This window comes from Pholcus phalangioides, unplaced genomic scaffold (genome assembly GCF_987345545.1).
Source record: "Pholcus phalangioides strain wild (caught in Gottingen) unplaced genomic scaffold, Ppha-v1.0 ptg000013l_1, whole genome shotgun sequence".
Lineage (NCBI taxonomy): Eukaryota > Metazoa > Arthropoda > Arachnida > Araneae > Pholcidae > Pholcus > Pholcus phalangioides.
In genome coordinates, this window is record NW_028301606.1 from 9,789,123 (window position 1) to 9,811,510 (window position 22,388).

Below are 22,388 nucleotides of genomic sequence, written 5' to 3' on the forward strand. Positions count from 1 at the left end.
AAAAGTGGGGGGGGGAGGGGTCATAATGTCCTGTGACTAAAAGAAATGCTGTTGATGGATTTATGTAGAACCATAGTAGTTCAACCTTTGCTAAAAGATATATGAGTAATAACACAGATACATCTTCGCAAGGGAATTGGAAATCGAAAAAAAAGCGATGGAGATGCAGCTTTGCAAAACATGACAGAGATAATAGTAATAATAATCTCAGACCTTGAAATAATATAATTTTAAATTTATAAGATAATTATAATTGTTCAATTATAATAAGAACAATTATATTATAATTGTTCAGAGCAATTACAATAATAACAATTATAATAATAGCAATTAGAATAACAATTGTTATAACAATTCAGAAGAATTATATTGTAATTGTTCATCTCCATCTAGTGATGAGATAATAAAGTAGAAGGATGGCTGTACAGATGGCAGCACATGTATGACAAATTATTTCGTCATATCCATGTGGAAAAAACCGAAAAGTCTGTGCGTCCGCAAATGCCATCGTAGGCACCAACATTACGTATGGCAGCGTAATGTTCTTCTTCTTCGTAAAGGCGTTCTTTAACCACTTGACTGGTTAAAGAAAACTACTGCCCCAAAAATTCTGAATTTTTGCAGGAAAGTTTAGTCGACATGTGTTAATAGAATGCCTCTTAGTAGAGGCAGAGATGAGTTTTTTCCTTCCTTAAAAAAATTAACATCTCAAATAATAAATATCTTCACAACATCCAGTCTTCTGTATATCTTGTATTAATAGAATGGACCTCTCGAACATTGATATTTATTAATTTTTTATTAATTTTTTTTTATTAATAATTCAAAACAGCACACATAAATACATGGAAACAAATATACAAAATAAAATAAAGACAACAGAACAAAAAACAAAACATACACTATGCAGCTCTTAGGGACCCATTTGGTCCGTCCTAGAGCTTAGGTAGAATTCGAGAACGAGATCTACCCCTTCGTTAGAATTTTATGAATTTTTCAAGTTTGAATAAATACAAATATATAAATTTCAAAAATCTAAATTCATCATTTTTTAAAAATACTTCCCATTAGTCGATTAATAAAGTCGAGGTCTATTCTACTAACACATATTGACTAAACTTTTCTGCAAAATTTCACAATTTTTGGGGCAGTAGTTTTCTTTGAATCTTACAGATGAGCTCAAAAACTGCAATCTGAGAAAATCGCGTTCAAAGTGTTTTTTCTTGTATACCTTTATACTTTAATTCATTATTTGTTTGCATTATACCTTGCAACGTAAGTGAAGGGGAGGTTAGGACACTACTTTCGAGTGATGTCACTGAAGTCAGAGTTACTCCCAAGCTGTCCATGAGACGAAGCAAGATGCGCTACGCGTTTCTGGAGTTTAAAGTTCCGTTTCAGCCTTGAAGAAGGCTGAAGAGAACAACTTGGAACTCCTATCCGGAAGGAAAATTCATGAACAACGAACAGCCATGGATTATTGTGGAGTGAAGAGCATAATGATATCGGTGACAGCAGTTTTCCCAAATGATATTGGACGATGATGAACAGTCACTCACCCAATACCCAGAAATTGGATCCCAATACGTTCTAATATTGTTCGAGACGATATCCATTAGAAGCAGCCTTAGCCCCTGGAAGAGTATCCTTTCTTTTCATTGCATACATGGTTAGAGTTGGGACTATGCGCGTCGTACTCCTACGTCGAAGTCTAGTACGTAGCAGTTGGAATGAAGGCGTCCTTATGGAACACGTAGACCATAAGATGGATCCTCGGAAGAGTCGCGTTAGACGATGCGGTTATTAGAGGCGTGACCATGGACGAGCTAACGGTAAATAAGGAGAATTCCTACTGACGGTAGACTGTTTTGAGGTGCTCGCATGGATGCAATATCAGCAGGAAAGGACATCGGAAGGTCCCACCAGACATACAGGCGTTCTCTGAGACGCGCGATCGAATGTTGACTGAATGTTGGCTATTCTCTCCACATTTATTAGACTTTTCCATAGGACTAATGAGGATGTAACCCATGTAACAAACATAGTTTACCGGCACGAACTTATTCGTCCGAAATTACCCAGAGAAATATACGCGGCGTGCATGTACGCTGTAATCATATAACTACGCATTCTATGTCACATATAGCAAATGAGTAGTGATTCTAATTTGCATCTTCCACAGACCTGTTCAAGTCTCACTGATAAAATTAAAGAATTATTAAATGGCTTCCACAGCCGTGTGACACTTTACTATAAAACCCTGTGCGTATGTGTATGTTACGTCCAGCATCGGAGTGATCGTTTGCTTATCTCTTTCTTCTGAACTGATAGACATTCCGCTGAATATTCTGATTCAGTTGACGTTATTTCTCCACCAAGGTTCTTTCGTTACCACTAAACAATCGTTGAAGAGAATGATTGTTTGCAAACGACCATTGTGAATCGAATTGTCATCACCAGAATATAAATGTAACTCTTTCCCAAATTTTTTGCGGTAAATTTATAAACGCGTGCCCTATTACTAAGTCATAAAATCGAATAATCGTCAACATATAATTATAACATACAGAGTGCATAGCTACGACCTTGAGCCGCAAACTACTGACGAAACGTTGATCCAATAGAGACATACTTTCAATTGGAAAAAGTATCTGAATAACGTGCAAAGCTCAGATATGTCATTCATGGTGCTAGGGGATGTTTAGTCGAAAATATAATAAAAAACCTGTGTCCACCCCTAAACCAAATTAGAAATTTGTTGCCCTGTCTCTCCTGAGGCAAAAAAAAATTCCGCGTTTTACGATGCAATATTCGCTGAGATATTTGAATTCAAAAAACAAAGAAAAGTTGGGGGGGGGGGGGGACAGCATAAACGAGGAGAGAAAAGGAAAGAAAATGTTAACAAGTTTTTTTTCCTTTTTTTTCTAAGAAGTACGCCACTAGGACCAACGGTTCGCGAGTAAATTGCAGTGCTCGCTGTTAGGTATGCACCTTGTATAGGAAAGTAATAATAAACCACAAACTCATTAGCTTAGTCAGTCACATCACTTGTAATAGCAAAAAGACGACCAATTTCTTTTCTACGGGAAATAATTACAATTTCTTGTTTTCACCTCACTTTTCGCGTCTTCGTCACGCACAGTTTTCTTCGCTTGAATATTTTGACGAACACATTTGCATACTTTCCGTAATTCTTTTGTTGTCTCAAACACCAGTTTCAATGAAGCAACGAAGCATATCCGCATCGCGGACACTAATTTTGGAAAAACAAATGTGTTTTGTATAGAACTATGAAAGTAAAGTAAAATTTTCAAAGGCAAAATAAACGAAACACTTTCTGGTAAAGACAACATTGCGTTAGTAACGCATTCTCTTTTCACAGTGCTCATAAAAGCCTTAACGGACTTTAGGCAGACACACATCCTAATTTCCGTAGCCCTATGTTTCGGTAATACCGAATATTACCACAGTTATATACAGATAAGAAAACCTCTTAAAAGCCAAAACAATTTGACAAAATTAGAAGAAAAGTCGTAAGTGCTGTTTCGGAGCTAAATTTAGCCCTTTCTTCAATAAAACAAAGCCGAAACTCGTAAAAATATGATGAAATAGTCTGATGGTGCGCTCTCACAAACGGAATTTCAGCTCTATACCTCTCAGAACATGTACTTCTTTTGTTCTACAATAGAAAGGACTGCATTAGGCACTGTAACAAGTACAATGGATGAATGAACGCCAGGACTTTGCCACTGGGCTTATCCTGTTGCCGATATCTCTTCCAGCCCAGTTTCATGGCAGAGTCTGGAACACTTTATTTTGTGTCAAAAAAAAAAACCCACAAAATTTTTACAACAGATTTTCCCCGGATAATTGGGCACTGTCGCGATTTACAAATTTTATGGTGATTACAGACGAGATGGAGTTGGGAGTTGAGTAAAAGTTTCACCGTAACAAGTACAGTGAACACCGCTTAGTGCGATCAGTACTCGGGTTTTCTGATGACAATAACCGATTGATAACTAGGCCTTTTATGTGAGAAATAAAACCCAATCGTAGGTAGAATACGAAGATTTCAACAGCTCTATGATGTGAATTTTAATCCAGAAAAAAAAAATTCAAGTGAGCCTGGTAAGTGCGCTAGACCACTACGCTGCGAATAGAAAGAATCACTTTCTATAGAACATGTGGCGCTGAACTGGGCCATACACGGACTGTCAGATCTAACCCAGGCCAAAACTCACAATTGCTGAAACTGGCATCAGATGGCGACATATGAGGATGTCACTCTCCGCTTCTCATACGAAAGTTTCTATACCTTCCCGATGCAAATATGAATTCAGTAAGGAATATTCAATTGCCACTGCTGGGAATCGAATTTTCCGCGTTGTTAAATACAATATTTTCTTCCATTTCAACAGGTAATTTCACTAGTCTAAGTTGAGTTTAATCCTTCAAGTCCCGTTGTATATTTCAACATACATGGCAAAAGAAAATATGTACCAATTTATCACACATTATACCAATTTTTTTTTTTCAATTGGTTTGGTATTTTAGAAACTAGACATTTTAATGCAATTTCGTTTAAAATACAGCTAAATAATTGCAATAATTTATATTCAGAAAGAGCAGCCTCCTTGTTAGTGTCATTTTTTGAGAGGTGTTGAAATTTTTTATTTGTTCAGAAATTTATAAAATCACGCCAAATTGAGAAAATCGGAAATAAAATTCAAGGTAAAAACTATTCAACTTTACTAAGCACGATTTCATCTTTACGTAGGCGACAACATAATCAAGACAAACTGTATATTTTATCCTTAATTACCTATTTTATCCAATCACATTCAGTAAGTATAAAAAAAGACAGTTACGTACAGGGTGTCCTATAATTCCTAATTCTGCTGCTATTTCATCAACCGTTTGCCGTAGAGGTATGGTTCTAATTTAAAAATCACTCAAATTCATTCAGAAATCAATTTATCAGTTTTAAGAGTGAAAATACAGGGTTGTAATACAAAAAAAATTTAAATGTAGACACGGTGCCCCCCCCCCGTCTTCTAACTTCAAATTAAACAATTGTCACACAATTGCTCTAAACTAACGGACAACTCTTGTTTCTCTTCTATATACAGTCACTCCGCTGTATTCGCAGTTGCCATGTTTGCGGGTTTTTTTTCCTTTGTTGGATTTTTTTTGCAACACTCAGAAATCGTCATGCATGTGTTTTGTTTACAAAATTTGAGTTGTGCATGTTCAAAATGGCTCGCTAGTGACATTACTGTGATCACTAGAACGGTAACAGCTTCCAAGAGAGGAAACAGTCACCTCCGGTTAGATTAACCTTTGTCCACAATGTTACACTAAAGGACACACAATCATTTCTACAGATCCAACTGAAGAAAATATAAAAGACATTGTCACGTTAGAGAAACAGGTGGGTGGAAAAGGGTTCAATGATATGGATATAGAAATCGCGAACAGCTAATTGATAGCAATCCAGAGGTATTGACCGAGGAAAAGTTAATGCAGTTGACTGCTCCTGAAACTGAAGTGGTACCAGATGAAGAAGATCAAGATAAAGCAGTGGGAAACAAGTTCATCAAGCTCACCATGTGCAACATAGTGCAAGGGCTTCGCATGTTCAAATCACCAATAGATTATTTTCATGACATAGATCCCTCTATCTCTTTACATGTAGAAAAATTAGTAGAGGAAGCCTTGTCATCATATTCCAACGTACTTGACGATATGAAGAAGAAACGGCAAACTGAAATCACAATTTTCTTTCAGAAAACATCGCCAACAATCAATCGCTGCACCCTCTTTTACATCCCCTTATGCTTTTGCGTCACCCTGTGCTCTTCTCGTGCTGTTCAATAAACGAGATATACAAGAAAAAACTATGGTTTCGGTTATTCGCGGATTTTTCGTATTCCCTGTCACCTCCGGAACATAACCCCTATGAATTCGGGGGGGGGGGGGCAAACTGTACTGCTATTTTTCAACTTTTCTCTGATTTTGAAATTCAAATATTTCAGCGAATATTGCACTTAGAAACATGATTTTTGTTTGTCCGTCTTGTCACGAGTGCCCGTGTACCCGTGTATGGTCCTTATGTGAGTTGTCCATGTCACGAGGGTGAAATTTAGTTAGACGGGAAGGCGAGAGGGGGAGAGAGTGTGTGTAAGGTGCACTCGTGACAGTCTCAAGAGGAACAGGGTAACAAGTTTTTAACTGGAAGTTAGAGGACAAGGGGACTGTATAAAAATTTGTTTTTTTTTTCATTTTATGACACACTGTATTTTCACTTTGGTACAGAATGTTTACTGAACACATTACGAGTACATTAGAACCATACCTTTACGACGAATGTTTAATCATGTAAAGGCCAAGTTAGGACTTACAGAACACACTGTATACATATTTTTTTCATTTTATTTAGGGTATTCATCTTCGCGTAAAATTCCTTTTAGTCCACAACACTATGCCAAGGCAAAGTTTTTCTACCTGAAGTAATAATTATAATGGTATCGTTTTTCTGTTTTAATGATTATCTTCCAGTCGAATTGTCGAATTTATTATCAAAAGAATAGACTTGTGATGACTAAATAACATCAACAAAGTTGTTCCCAAAAAATTACACCGGGAGAAAAAAGTAATTAAGGAATATGCACTTTTCTTTCTCTCTCTGTCTCGAAAAGTCTATTTTAATAACGTAAAAAATATAAAAATGTAACGGAAGTAGATAAAATGAGAAAATGGAATCACATTTATATAGAGACGAGCAAAGGATTAATTATGCTTGCTCTAAACTTGTTCTTATTATTACTCTCGGTTACTAATGGTCGATTCTACTCTCTTTCCAATGATCATTAGCACCAGAAGAATTTGAGGGGGGAAAATACAAAAGAGAATTACTTCCATTATTTCTGTTGAATAATAGCCTTTTGTTTTCAGTGGAAAAGAAAGACAACATTCTCTCAAATAAAATGCGAGATGTGTTGATAACGTGATGATAGGAAATTCAGAGTCGGAACGTTTTCTAGTTATTAAATATTTCCGTCATCGATATGAGTAAGAAGTTTCCATAATATGATCGCTAAATTTCTAAAGTGAATAACGAAAAAAACTGTTGGTATTCGAAATACACTGTTTGCTGAATTTTATTGAGGAGTAAGTAAATTTTGAACCGCACTGAATTTCTAAGTTAGTCAGGCACGTACATATCACTCCTGCTAGCATTAATTCAATGCAAATTTCTCAGAAGAATGTTTACGAAATCGATTTACGGTAAAGTAGTAATAGTGTTTTGGACGCGATCAGTTTTCTATACCGTCATTCAAGTCACACATAGCTATGTAGTTCTCTTCCTACTTTAGGTTATTTCAGGCCGAAAAATCTTTTCTATGCACTGAAATATCATAAAAAAAACCATCGTTTTTTCGTGATTATCAACGATTTGGTTCGCAAAAGGAATAAAAAAATCGTACGAACCTTGATTTTTCAGGAAAAAACGGACACTTGCAAATTTCTACTTTCCCAGATACCATAAATAAAGATTCACGATTGACAAAGTTCTGTTTTAAGATAAAGAAGTGTAACTTTAGCTAATGTTTGTAAGCGAATGGGGGCACACAAAACATATTAATATTTAACAATACTTGAGACGTGCATTAGGTGCTTGGAACGCGAAGGCTTTCGAGGATGTATAAAGTAAACTTCGGATCTCTCCTACCACATCCCAACGGCGTTATAATCTGACAATATACGTGCCTGTAATTAAACCCTTTAAATTTATTTTCGCACGAGTATCCTTTACTCGCGTTTCCCGTCAACTTGATTACAAGCAAGGGATATGCACTCACTAAAACGATCCCTCGGTATGTGTGCCACTTTTTGGAAGTTTCGACCGTAAAACGATGAGAATACACACTTGGGAGGAAACGAAACGCACGATTAGATGGTAATTGATTGTCTAACTTGGAATTAGAAAAATAAAAGTTGAAAACAGCAAGAGGAGAGAATAATAAAACTAGAAATTACACGCCGAAGAGATTATCGGATTTCTTGTATATTTTCATATCCACAATCGAATTCACATCTTTATTAACTGTAATAGCGAGCGTTGAACGATTTCTTTCTATTTGAATGCTTGCGGATAGAATGGACGAAAAAAGTCGAACTCGGTTATAACGGCAACGAAAATTGCACGAGTCGACATAACCGATGCGTCGTTAGAACTGAGGTTGACGTTTACAAGATCTTATCTTCCTAATATATTAATCAGGGACAATCAAATATTGGAGGTTTTATTTCTTCGTGAATGAGGTGACCAATTTAAGAAAGTGGAAAATTGTGATAATTAATACAGGACATATCAACGATTCTCGCTAAAAATGTTGCCAAAAAATTTTATAAATAAACTTGTCAAAAAAAAAATTTACAGTAAGTCTGCTAAAATGTACCTTTCACGGGGAAGAATGAAATTTGACAAATATGCAAGATGATTACTTATTGTCACATTCATTACAACGCAATTTATGAATTACGCAAATTACCTTCATTCCTGATTCTGGTAAAGGTTAGGCATTGAAGCAAGCTTCGTTGTCAAAAAACGGGACAGTTTTACAAGAAATGGTCAGTTAGGACGATATACGAAAATATTTCGTATAGTCATGTCAATGAGCAGGTTTGACAGTTTGATCATGAGACATGCAACCAATCTTTTTATCATTGCCACGTATAAATAGAACAAAAGACGAATATTCCCTGCATGTTATCAGACCCAATCTCAGGAATTTCTTGGGAAAACCTCATAAAAAGGGAAGCAAAAGTAAGAAAAAAGTTGTCATTATATCCGAGTTCTGGATATTTTTATCGAAGCTGTAAGCCACGTTCATTAATACTATCCTCTATGCGAAAGAGCCTGTACTGCCAATTATTGACGTTATAGCTGAGGTGTCATTACAACCGAGGTCGTTGTAACCAATCCTGACTGCATAAGGAACTTTTATTCAAGTTCCCGTACAGTTTTCATCCGTTCTTACGCTATAAAGTTACACAAAAATAATTATCGCAAATTATCTAAATATATCAAGTTAGAGAGATTCGATATTTTCATATTAAATAACATTCTAGAGCATATATAATTATTTGCAGTAATTAAATTTTGAATTTTTAATCAATTTATATGTGTGGTCATTGCCTTTAAGGCATACGGGAAAAAAAACGAGAAAAACCGAAATTTCTATATCTTTAAAAATCGTTTTGACATTAAAATAACAACTCAAATCCAAAAAAAATATATATATTAATTATCCAATTGTTGTTCATCAGTTAATAATTACGACAAAGGAATAAAGCACTCTATTAAATTATCTTTTTGTTTGTTTTTGAAAGTACAAAATAAAGTATGTGTATAAATGTGTGTAATACGGTTATCAACTGTACGAAATAATTTGACTGACGTTGCTTTGAACCGTGCTTTGTTCAAAGATTTTCTCCAGTGATATTTTCACAGGAATTTTTATCTTAAATGAACCTTCTTTTACTGGATATTAACAGGTCTAATCAGTGCCATAATTTTCTGAAAATTCATTCACACAGAAATTTTATTGATTTTCGATCTGGAACTTTTTATTCATGTGCATGACAACAAATATTAAAAAACAAAATGGGAAAAAATAGTTCCTTCTAATTCTTTTTCACGGGGGATTAGGCTTCCCATAATTAGTTTGATCAATTCAAAATAATTATTTAAATTAATTAATGAGTTGACTAATTTGGAAAGTTGAATGAATTCAAAAACACAATTTATATATACATGTCCGATTCTCTGAAACTTCTCAAATACAGTATGTTACTCAAATAACCAGCGATCATACACAGGGTGGTATGAAAAGTCACTTAGCTGCATTTCACTAGCGAACCGTTGGTCCTAGAGCCATACTCCTTATTGGGAAAAGTATCCAAACAACGTGTAGACATCAGATATGCCATTCATATTTCAGAGGGTTTTATAGCTTTAAAATACAAAAATACACTTTGATACGACCACCTTGTCCTCAAAAACCTTAATTTTCGAGGGTTACCTTTTTTTCAACATTTATTTGATGCCTGAGATATTATATTCTGAGATATTATAATTACAAAGTTATCACCCAATCTCTATGATCACCTAATCTATCGCTTTGATGGCTTGAGGCCATCAAATAATTCCCCGCCTGTAATAAGTACGGCTGAGATATTTGAATTCCAAAATCAAAGAGAGAGAAATTATGGGAAAAAACAGCATTAAAGAGTTTCCCCCCCCCCCATTTATGCCGTTTTTCCAAATTTTTCTCCGATTTAAAATCCCTTGCAATATGAATGACGTATCTGAGGTCTACACGTTATTTGGATTCCAATCTTTATGTGAAGTATGTCTCTAGGATCAATCATTAAAATGCGGCCAAGAGATTTTTCTTACCACCCTCTATAGAAAAATTTCATAATTTACTCACACACGATTCGGAAAAGTGGTCAAAAATAGGATAAAATACAATAAATAGGGCAGCACGCATGCAAGAAAGGAAAATTTCGCGATTTCACGATCACTTTTCATAACTCATACCTACGTTAAATAAATATCCCATTTTTTTTAATATCAAAATAAAATATCTCAGGTATCAAATAAATGTTTAAAAAAAAAGAGATAACCCTCGAAATTTAAGGTTTAAAATTATCTTTGATTGAAGAAAATATAAAGGCAAAGAATAATTTGAATTTCAATTATTATTTGTATCGTCCTTATTTTTAATACGGAACAAACTCAGCATGAAATATAATACATTTTCATAATTAAAAAATAATTATTAAAAAAATAGAAACATGGCCCCACATGAAAGATAATAATGTTAGAGAAGTCTTTCTGATTTACCGATTATTTTCGGTATTTCGAATAAAAGTATCAACGTCTGAAGTTATTAATGGGAAAAATAAAAAACGAAGCCAGAGAATCCAACAAATATTTTTCGAACAAATCACCAACCACTCTTGTTTCTCTCCCAACCATATAATCTGCTACCAGTACTCCATGAAGTACGTACGGAGATACGTTTTCCTGTACAATGGCATTTTGCTTCTATCATTTTCATGGTTTTCTTTTTTTTCATAAGGTATCTCTTTCAAACTCGTCAACCATTTACTTTTCGATTGGTTTCCTCAGAGAGATTCTCATTTATATGGTAGGCTACGTGATTTCCTTTTCTATTCAATAATAATAATAATAACGAAATGAAAGAGAACGAGTGTATTTTATAGAAATACCATAGAAACACCCTGGTTTCGAGTAGTTTGATGTCTCGATCATGCGTGCTAGAGGGATATTACTTTTCTAAATATTTGAGACCAGATTTTTTAGGAATACATTCGAAAAAACGGCGAATATACCACGTATGGCTTATGACAAGAATCTCGCTATAACGGATGATTCGCAAGTGATTGTGAAGTAGCTAATATTAAAGATACAAATATAAATTTTAGTATAACGAGTTGAAGATTAGGAAGCATTCGCTATAACGTCGAAATAATTCTTATAAAAATACTAGTTCTTGCAACTCTTTCTACAAGAATTGGGCATAATGACTCTTATCATGCTCCTTGTAAAAATTACTTCGAGCAAAACCATGGAGAAAGAAAAGTCTAATGGTTTTAGCCCTTCCTTTCTATTCGCAGGATTCCCTCACTATAAATATGATGATTTTTCAACTTTTGTTTCTTCCAGTAAAGTCAAGTTCTGCTGCGCCGTCGTGCTGTCAATGTGATGGACTGTCATACTGAGGATCCAGGTTAGAACCCCATTCACGGCACAGTGGTGGTCGGCTGAAGTTGGTTTATCTGCGGTTTTCCAGCTTCGAGGCGTGAATGCGAGCCGGTCTCCCCCATTTGAAAAAGACTCTTCACAGAGAGCAAGCAGACCTACAACACTATACTGACATAACATGAAAATTCAAGTACCTTCATCTTTACTTCGGAGAAGGAGCACGAAACAAGCGCCACTTGACAACATATAAATGTTAGGGCCACACATACACTCAGAACACCCTTTCCGTTACGTGCCGATTCGTTAGAAATTCCGTAGAGGAATGTGTACGAGATGCATGTACAGATAAGTAGTAGTAGTAGAAGTAAAGCCAGGGTCACACTAGTTTCAATCTCGGTCCAATAGTTATTCGAAAATATTTGCTTATGAATTCATTTGTTCTCCCCAAGATGCAAAGACTTAGCAACGGCATAGTCTGGCTACACGCTGGCCAAGCCTGGTCGAACATCCCTTGATGAACATTTGCTTCCAGAACAGTCTCCGAAGAAATATTACGCCAACGCGTGTTGTGGTTGTTGGCCAGACGGAATGGAAGATCGGGAAGTAAGGTGACATCTGTTTGATTTTGGTTGGAAGCTGGAAGGACCAGCGTTCCAATACCTTCCAGTTCCTAATATTCAGCCGCTGTGGTGGTCGAGTGGTCATAATGACGGACTCGCATCGCGGGAACCCGGGTTCGAGCCCCACCGTCACCACAGTGGTGGTCGGCTGAAGTTGGTTTTCTGTGGTTCCCAACTTCAAGGCACAAATGTGAGCCGATCTCCCCGTTAAAAAGTCTCGCCACAGAGAGCAACAGTCCTACAAACAGTACAAACATTCAGTCATTACACTTCACTTCTGAGATATAGATGGCAGCACTGAAAAATCACACACAACACTAGACACGCACTCAGACTGTTAGGTACACATACTTACACTTCCGGCACAACTCAATAGGTAGTAAATTGCCCGTGGCAATAGACCTGAGTTGTGCTCGGTTTGAAAAAAAAAAAAAAGTCCCTAATATTTTACGATCATTGCCCGTGGTGGAGCGGCCACACTACTTGCTCATGACCACGTTTGGATCGTAGTGGGCAAGCCTTGATACGAGTGTAGCCCTGGCTTTACTAAGTAACGACCGGAGCAGAACTTGCAGTTTTCGGAAAAATCGTAATTTTCGATTAGCACTTTCCGATTTGCGGGAAAATGTTGACGAGTCAATACAGCTACAGGACAGTAATATTGTAATTGAAAATTTTGATTGCTCAATTGGTCGACTAAATCATGTTGTCAATACGAAATTTTATGCAAAAGAATAACTTAGAGAATTAACTGCTATGAGACCAGAAGTTAGTTTCGTGTGTAGAATCAATTTCAGTCTTTAAATATTAGAACGAAACGATCTAAATGACGTTCGATGCAGATAAAGTAGCAATTTTCTACAATTTCATGACCTGACGGAGCAAAAAATTTAAATTCGTTCATCACAAAAAGTCCGTTATAACGACATTTTCGATCGTGATTGTGAACTGTATATATATAAAACGGACTTATACTGTACTTATTTTGTTTAGAGCATATTATAGTATTTCCATCATTTGATAGTCAAGGTATAACCTCAACCTGAATGTACGCATAACGTAGACACAAACACACTATACCATAGTTTCCCAACGTTTTTTGTCCTCCAACGCCCCCTTCTTCAGAAATTTTTTTCTCCCACCGCCCCCCAACGCAATCTAACCCATAGAATCCTATGCTATACCCGTAGCTTCTACCGCCCCCTGGAACATCCCATCGCTCCCAGGGGGCGTTAACGCCCACCTTTGGGAATCACTGCACTATACTAACCGTAGCATCTTCATCCAGATATAAACGTTTTGTGAATGCATATTTGGTAAATTCGTATTGGCATTCGTTCATCGATTTTCTAAAAACAACTACAGACTTTCTCGTTTTATACTGAGAAACCAATACATTATTTTGAAAAAGTATTGATTCTTCGATACAAAGAGTATTTCTATGCGAGAAAATATTCGGCGTGATAATGATAAAAATATTTATTCGATTATCTACTTTGAAAGGAAAGTAGTATGCAAAGTAATTGAGTTTCCTCTTCATTTGTTAATGAATAAAAAAATTCATTAATAAATGTAAAGAAAAATGTCCGTAATCTCTAATATTGATTATGATATGAAGAGTAACATCATTGAATATTCGTAAAAACATTGATGTGATGATAATTTTTTATCTAAATTCCTGAAGCAAAGGCAAATCATACATATTTATAATACATATAATGTAAAACCCCTCTTTCAAGACACCAGCAGGCCAAAAAGATCCGTCAGTAAAAGAAGAGGTGAAGCGAAAATTTCGGGGGTGTCCTGGGGTTGCTATTAAATATATTTTGTAAAAATGTAATTATTATTTCGCCGTAAAAGAGGTCAAATAATAATTATAATGCCTAGTTCCGTTAAGGCATATTTTGCTGTATTGTTTTCCCTATGTCTTGCCGAAAACTTGATTCGCCAACCATCTTGTGGAGATTTTTTGAGGAGTCTATCAAAGCACCATCTTTCTTCCACAAACAGAAATACTAGCCCCTTTTTCAGCAAAGATTGTGATGAAAATTTAGTGGGTTTTGAACTGGTGAAAACCAAAAACGGTCGGTCTCGTAAGAGCGGTATTCATCGACATGGTTTAAACTATAGTCGCAATTTTTTGATAAGAGATCCACATGGATTGGTTAAATTCAGGTTTTTAACCAATCTGTTGATCTTTTATCCAAAAATTGTGACTACAGTTTAAACCATGTCGGTGAATACGGCCCTTAGTCTCATATTTTTCCAAGACAATGCTTTCTTCACAGCAAAACTAATAATAATAATAATACTAAAAATTGAGGCAGTGGCGGCTTTTTACCAGTCGTAAAATTACATTTGAATGCAATTCCTGGAAGCATTTAAACTTTAAAATCCCGATTTTGTCAAACTTCAATCACCTCATACATTCACGCATTTTTTACACATACATTGCTCTCTTGTCTATCTCTTCATACGGGGCTCCCAAGGGGCCTAAGCCCTTACGGTGACGAATGAGCCACTTTAAGGGCCAGGAATCACCGTTAAACTTCTCATTCTGGTTCTGATATTTTTCCGTAGGATTGCCAGTACATTTCTGAAAGAAAAAATTTCAATATTGATTTGTAAATACTGGCCCGCGGACAGGAGAAGTGTGCACTTCTACCACAAAATACACTGCTGGCCACCCAAATTGCAACACCAAGAAAGACAAGAGATATCGCAACAATATTTATTTTGTAGATAACATGTTCACCAAGCATCAAATGATTAAATTTATAGACTTCTGTGAAGTGTGGTTCCTGCCAAAATCAGTAGCCAGAGTAGCCGCCAATGTTGGAGATCACCGCTGCCACACGCCTCGGCATTGATTCAAAGAGACTTTGGATGTGTTCTTGGGGTACAGCAGACCAAGCAGCTTCCACGCGTTGCCAAAGTTGATCTGGTGTGGCAGCTGGGGATGTAATCTGGGTCAATCGTTGAGCAACCACGGACCACATGTTTTCTATCGGCGAAAGATCCGGAGAGCGAGCTGGCCAGGGAAGCAATTCAATCTGGCGATTGACGAAGAACCTTTGAACAATGCGTGCCACGTGTGGTCAACATTATCCTGTTGAAATATGGCTGTAGGCAAGCCCTGAAGGTAAGGAAGGACAACTGGCTCCAACACCTCGGAGATGTAGCGCTGGCTTTTTAAAGTACCGGCAATGCGTACTAGAGGAGTGCGAGAGCGATATCCAATACCGCCCCATACCATAATACCCGGTGCAGGACCAGTGTGGCGGTGCATAACGCAGCTGTTCAGCATCCTCTCTCCACGGTGTCTCTAGACTCGAATCCGACCATCGTGGTGTTGCAGACAGAAGCGTGACTCGTCATTAAAGACAATTTCATTCCATTGTGCCGTCCACATCCTTCTTTCATCGCACCATTGGCGGCGGATGCGTCTGTGGCTCTGCGTCAAGGGTAGACGAAGCAATGGACGTCTTGCGGACAGACCACTCTGCTGTAAACGGCGTCGAATGGTACGCGCAGACACTGGATGATGCGGTACAGACTGAATGTGCTGTGCTATGGTTCGTGATGTGGCTGAGCGATCCGTCGCTGCCATACGCACAATACGCCTGTCATCACGTGAAGTGGTGCACTGAGGTGGATGCGATCGAACACGTCGGTCCGTCGTACCCTCCTGCATCCAACGATCACATATCCGCATTACAGTTGTTTGGTTTCGTCCAACACGACTACCGATTTCCCTGAAAGATAATCCACAATCTCGGTAGGCCACTATCCTTCCTCTGTCGAACTCGGATACTTGATCAAAAGATGATCGCTGTTTTCTACGAGGCATAATTGATAGTTTTTTTTTAAAAACCACAAGAGAAACACAATTGCCGTACTTCAAATCGTCGAAATCTGCAAGCCTTAAATAGCGCTTTGAAGTGGCGCCACGGGCGCGCGTGATGTGCGTCTGCGCTGAAATTCTAATCATTTGCCTATCTCACCTCCGCTAATGCATGCTGTAAATTTCATATTATTTGCATGCTTCCTTCAGGGTGTTGCATTTACGGTGGCCAGCAGTGTATTTATATCACTTCTAAAGTTCTTTGGAACGGGGAAAGCATTTCATCAAAGCCAGAGCAAGATGGCTGAGACACGTTTCTCTATGGCAGCGGTCTTCATCCGGTGCTCCGTGTCCACGGTCTCCGGGGCCGTTCAAAGAAAATTAAAAAAAAATACAGTAAATTAAAAAATATATATATAAATATTTTTAAATCAATAACTTTGATGACTGAATAAGAAACAGGTCCACGCGCGTTCTCCGCCGTCCAGTTACATACCAGAAAGGACTCCACGTGTCAAAAAAGACTGAGAACTACTGCTCTATGGTGTATTCAGATGGCAATGCATATTTATCGAATTTTCAATCAAATTTTGCGTTTGTTCTTTACTTTGTTTTCCGTTTATAAAGAATGTTTAAAATATATTACTTTTTTTTCGTATTCGTTTGAAATAATTTTAGTATTAAAGAAAACAACACAAAATCCCCACGAAGTGAGCAGTAGTGAAAATTCCAATGATTGAGATGGACGAAAACAAACAAACTTTATTTCTTTCTTAGAAATTTATTCATTGATTCTTTTTATATCTTTCCTTTTTTACTTTTTTGGACGTGTAACGGAGTGGGGTATTGTGTTTCAGCTTTTCTCTTCCTTTTTCTGTTTTCCAAAGTCTCTTAGCTACCTAATGCATCAGGCCAACCTTGATTTATTATGCATTTAAATATCCCTGAAAGCGCAGACACACACATCAGAAAATATAAACTTTGTTCCACAAAAACGTATTATTTCCGAGAGGAAAAGCATCGTAAGTATTGAAAAATTGATGCGAGATTCTTCGAGAGTATTTTATTCCCGTCTTGTGCACCTGAATCTTGAAGATGGCGGACCGACTGACACGCCAACAGAGAGAGACCACCAGGAAGATGATGAGAAGCTTAGGTCTCAATAATGCACGGGACATTCTCGCAATTCTCGAAAAAAAAACTCTACCATTTTATTTTTTAGGATGTCATCTTAACGCAGTTCAAGGAGAAGATGGATGATTATTAGAAAAAGCCGAATTGAATAAAAGATAGACTGGTGTCTACTGTAGCGTAGTGGTGAAGCCATTAACGACAAAGGTATCGAATCAATCATAATCCTTGATTTTAAACGATTCTTAATTTCAAAAACCATAATCTGTACATTTTACATTTTATTTAAATATTTTAGTGCCGACCACATTCGTAACAGATGCATTCACCATCTCGGTTCGTCTCTCTCTCAATGATACTTTTAACATTGCCGTGGGGGATCCCTCAAACATTTATGCTCTGGATATTTTAATGCTTGCCAATGGAAGGCTAGAGGAATTGCATATCACATCCTACAACTCATGAATTTGTTTCCTTCACGTATATCACACTACATTATAAATTATTTTATCTTTTATTGCTTCAGGAAAAACATACCGGTTGAAAATATTTGCAACAAGTTATATTTTTTTTACAAATATATACGTTACGGTAAATGCAATAAATCGATTATTATGCATATTAACTGGTTGTTATGCCTACTGACCACTCGTTTGATAAGTTTATCGCTTTTACCGTTGAATGTGCACGATACCCAAACGTCGTTGGTAAATTTGATAAATACTGATAAATTAATCGTCTTTATCTATGATTATGCTCTAGTGTAATTGGTGAATTTGATAATTATGAAAAAATTCTAATGAGCCTAATCTGTACGACGAATATAGTCGGACCACGATATAATTATACCTAATTTTACGATCGTACCCCGTTATAACTGTACTATACATGAATTATGATGTATTGCATATCATGATGATCCATGTATAGTATGGCACAGTATAAGTACGATTTATCATGTTTACCAACGAATCGACGCTTGGGTATTATTAATAATAGCTAATAACACTGATAAGATTTTTAGTACTTACTGAATTTACCAAGACGCTTGAGTAATATGCATGATCGCCGGTAGATTTGACAAATTTAGGGAAATTTATCAATGCTAAGTATGCATGACAGGTTATTCATGCAGGTTATACATGGTAACCGGTTTTTATGCTTACCTACCGAGTATTTTGGTAAAATTGGTAAATTCCCTTTAATTTGTCACTTTTACCGACGATTATGAATATTATCCAAGCGTCTGGCCGTTGGTGAACATGATAAATCATACTATATGATATGTTATACATGATAATTCATACATATATTGCGTTATTATATCGGGGTTCGACTATATTCATCTCACACACCTTACTATGGGTTGCCAACTTATTCTCCGCGGAACCCCGGGGCTCCATGGCAGCTTTTTGGACACAGAAACGAAAAGAGGGGGAGACGGGTAAGAAAACTAAGTAATATCTATAAACATAATAGGTTGTTATATATGAGTCATGATTTGCATAAATATTGATATTTATTGGTGAATCTGGTGTATGCAATGAAATTAGTGTTTAATCATGATTATCAAAAAAATAAAAACGATATAAAAAGTAATAATAATATTTTACTATGGGCAACGACCGGAGGAATATAAAAGTATCAATTAACGTAATTATATTTTATCTGTAGCTCGCGAAAATTACGTGTATATACGTATATAAAGATGCACACACACGTATCTATATACTGGGATTTCCAAAATGATCTTCCAGGTAATTCTTGAGCCATCAACAAAGGAAGAGATATGCAACTGAGGACGGCGTTTGGGAGATTGTTGTAAAATTTTGGGATGAGATGAGTCAAATGGTTTTTCTTTACTGTTTTGTGCATCAGAGGAATTTGCAGGGTAGTGTTGAACCTGGCTGATGATCTCGATGGTAAGCAAATCTGATTTTTTTTTTAAGAAGAATTATAGATTTATAAAAGAACAAATGATCTCAGTGGAATTATATTTAAATGATGAAAAAGTTCATGTATAGGAGTGCCGTAATCGCAAGTAATAGATCTAATTATTTTATTTTGCATTTGCACAATAGGTCGAATCGTACTAATGTAATCACTGCCCCAGATAGCGAGGCCATACAATAAATGTGAGTGAAAAAACGAATAGTAAAATGAAAGTAGGAAAGAAAGATTCATATTTTGTCTTTGATGTGATAAAATTTGTAGAGACTGAAACGAAAAGTTTTGACTAAATATACTTCACATGTGATTTCCATTTAAAATTTTTGTCAATGTAGACACCGAGATATTTGATGGTGGATGTTTGCATGAATGTTGTAAATAAACGTAATAATGAGCAGTGTGAGTTGGGAAGGCAGTTAGAGTTATGGAAAACGAGGTGAAAGTTAGAATCGGAACTATTCTGCAAAGAGAAATTCATATATTTTGTATTAGATATGCTAATTTGAAAGTCATTTGCCGAAAACCATTCACGAACTCTAATTAAATCATTATTAATCGTGTTAGACAGTAAGTGTCAATCTTTTGATGAATATAAAAGTACTGTATCATCGGCGAATGTGATTACTTTGTCATTTAAATTTAGGTTACAAAAGTCATTGATGAATATTGCGAAAATTAGGGGTCCCAAAGTTGTTCCCTGAGCCGAATTCCTCCTTTTTGTTATATAGAACTACTGACACTCTTCTCACATTTGACTGTTTGAGTTCGATTAGTAAAGTAAGAGTTGAAAAGATTATATGCGTTTCCTTCTAATGCCGTATGTATGGAGTTTGTCAAGCAAAATGTTATGACTAATACTGTCAAAACATTTGCGAATGTCGAGAAAAATAGTTTTTTTTCGATTTTTCCATGCTATCAACGATGTATCTACTGAATTCGAAAAGAGCAGTTTCTGTATTCTTATTAGGGAGGAAGCCGTGTTGATTATTTGAGAAAAATTGATCAGATTTTAAAATTGAGAATAGTCTGTCGCTGCAGGATTTTAGTAGCAGCGCTAAGGACCGCCACAGGTCTGTAATTATTTAAATCATTATTATATCGCCTGGTGGGGGGAGGGTCTTAGATAGGGGTTATTATTGCATTTTTGAGTGAGTCTGGAAAAAACCCATTTTCTAAGCAATTATTAGCAAGTTCAGAAAAAGTCTGAAGAACACCATCTGGGAGATATTTAGAAAACTTTGCATTCATTGAACCAGATGTAGAGACAGAATTATTAAAGTTTTATTGATGATTCCTTTTATCTCTATAACATCGGTTGGGGAAAAAATATAGAATTACTGTTATTTGGTAAATATTGTTTGTAATCATGTTCAGAGTGTTGAGTATTTGCGATTGTGAGTATGCGTAGTGCGTAGTGTAGAGTATTCATCTGGTTCGAATGAAAATCTCCATTCTCTTACCTTTCCAAACCGTAATTTGAGGATTACCATTCCCCTATTTTGATTCTTTGGAGTTTCCCTCCATTACGCTTACGGTATAGGCCCACTCTAGACTGTGCCTCCAGAAATAACTATTTCCTACGCCAATTAGACCGGCTTCCACCACTTGTCACCCTCTCTGACAACAATGTGGGTTCTCACCTCTTCCGGTAGCAAATCTGATTCTGTCTGACAGAATCAGATCTATTAATCCCTGAACATCATGGACCTCTCGACTTTCCAGACAGTTATCTAGACAAGTCCTGACCCGAGCAGTCCACTGTTTATATAAATATATATAAAATAGGAGCTAAAATGAGGAGACGTAGAAAAATTAGAAGAGATTGAAAAATATGGATCAATGAGGAGGTCGTTCTCAAGGGGTACCCCCCCCCCCCCATTGCTCCAAACTGCAAAAATGTTTCTAATGATGGTAGGCCTAATAGGCAAAAATTTACCATCAGTTCCCCGACATTTTTGCGATAAACAAGCTTTGGAAGTCAATAAGCAAATATGAGAGTATACAAAATGTACAAAAAAGGATATGAAAAGTCGCATGAATAGAAAAATATTATATAGATATCAACACAAAATAGTGTTTAAAAGTTGAAGATATAGAAATTTAACAAATAAAATAAAATGAAATAAAACCTACCAAAAATATTTCAAAACACGTGGCGTGAGCTAACAAGTTGGAGAACTTGCGTGAAGTTTGAAACCCATGAAATAAGATGGATAACCGTTTCCACTCAAGATGTTTAAAAATTCAGAATAAGACTTTTAAACACTATTTTGTGTTAATATCTATATAATATTTTGCTACTCATGCGACTTTTCGTATCTTTTTTGTAAATTTTGTGTATTCTCATATTTGCTTATTGACTTCCAAAGCTTGTTTTTCGCGAAAATGTCGGGGGAACTGATGGTAAAGTTCAACGAGGAGAAGACCCTTTAATTGCTTCATTATGAAGACTTGAAGGAATCGACTAGGAGTACAGGCTTAAAGTCCAATCCGCACCTTCTCGTGGTGCAGCCTGTAAGTAGCCATGATTAACACGTGGTGAACGAACGTGGATGGGCTTCCTCCAACCCGCACTGGCCAGCGTGGAGGATTACGACCAAAATCCCTCTAAAAAGAAATATGAACTCTGGTATGTCTGGGTTGGTACCACCGTGGTGTTATACGGCCGATAAGGCGTCCCCTCGCAAGATGGATTGACGAGATCATGAAAGTGGCTGGAGTCAACTGGATGATGGCTAAACCACCAGACAGAGCAGAATGGAAAATTTTAGAGGACACCTTCATCCAGCAGTGGATAGAAAATGGTTGTTATTGATGATGATGATGATATATATATATATATATTATTTTAATACTCTTTTTTTAACGTAATAACGTAACTTTCACTTCTGACGTAAAACTTTTCGATTCCCTTTTGCTTTCGGATGACCACAGAGGATAAACTTCAGTTCACATCATTGATGGACCGCAGGACCGGGTTCGGCTTGATGAATATGAAGTACGCTCCTGATGGATGGCTCTCAAGGAAGTACTTGCCGTCCTG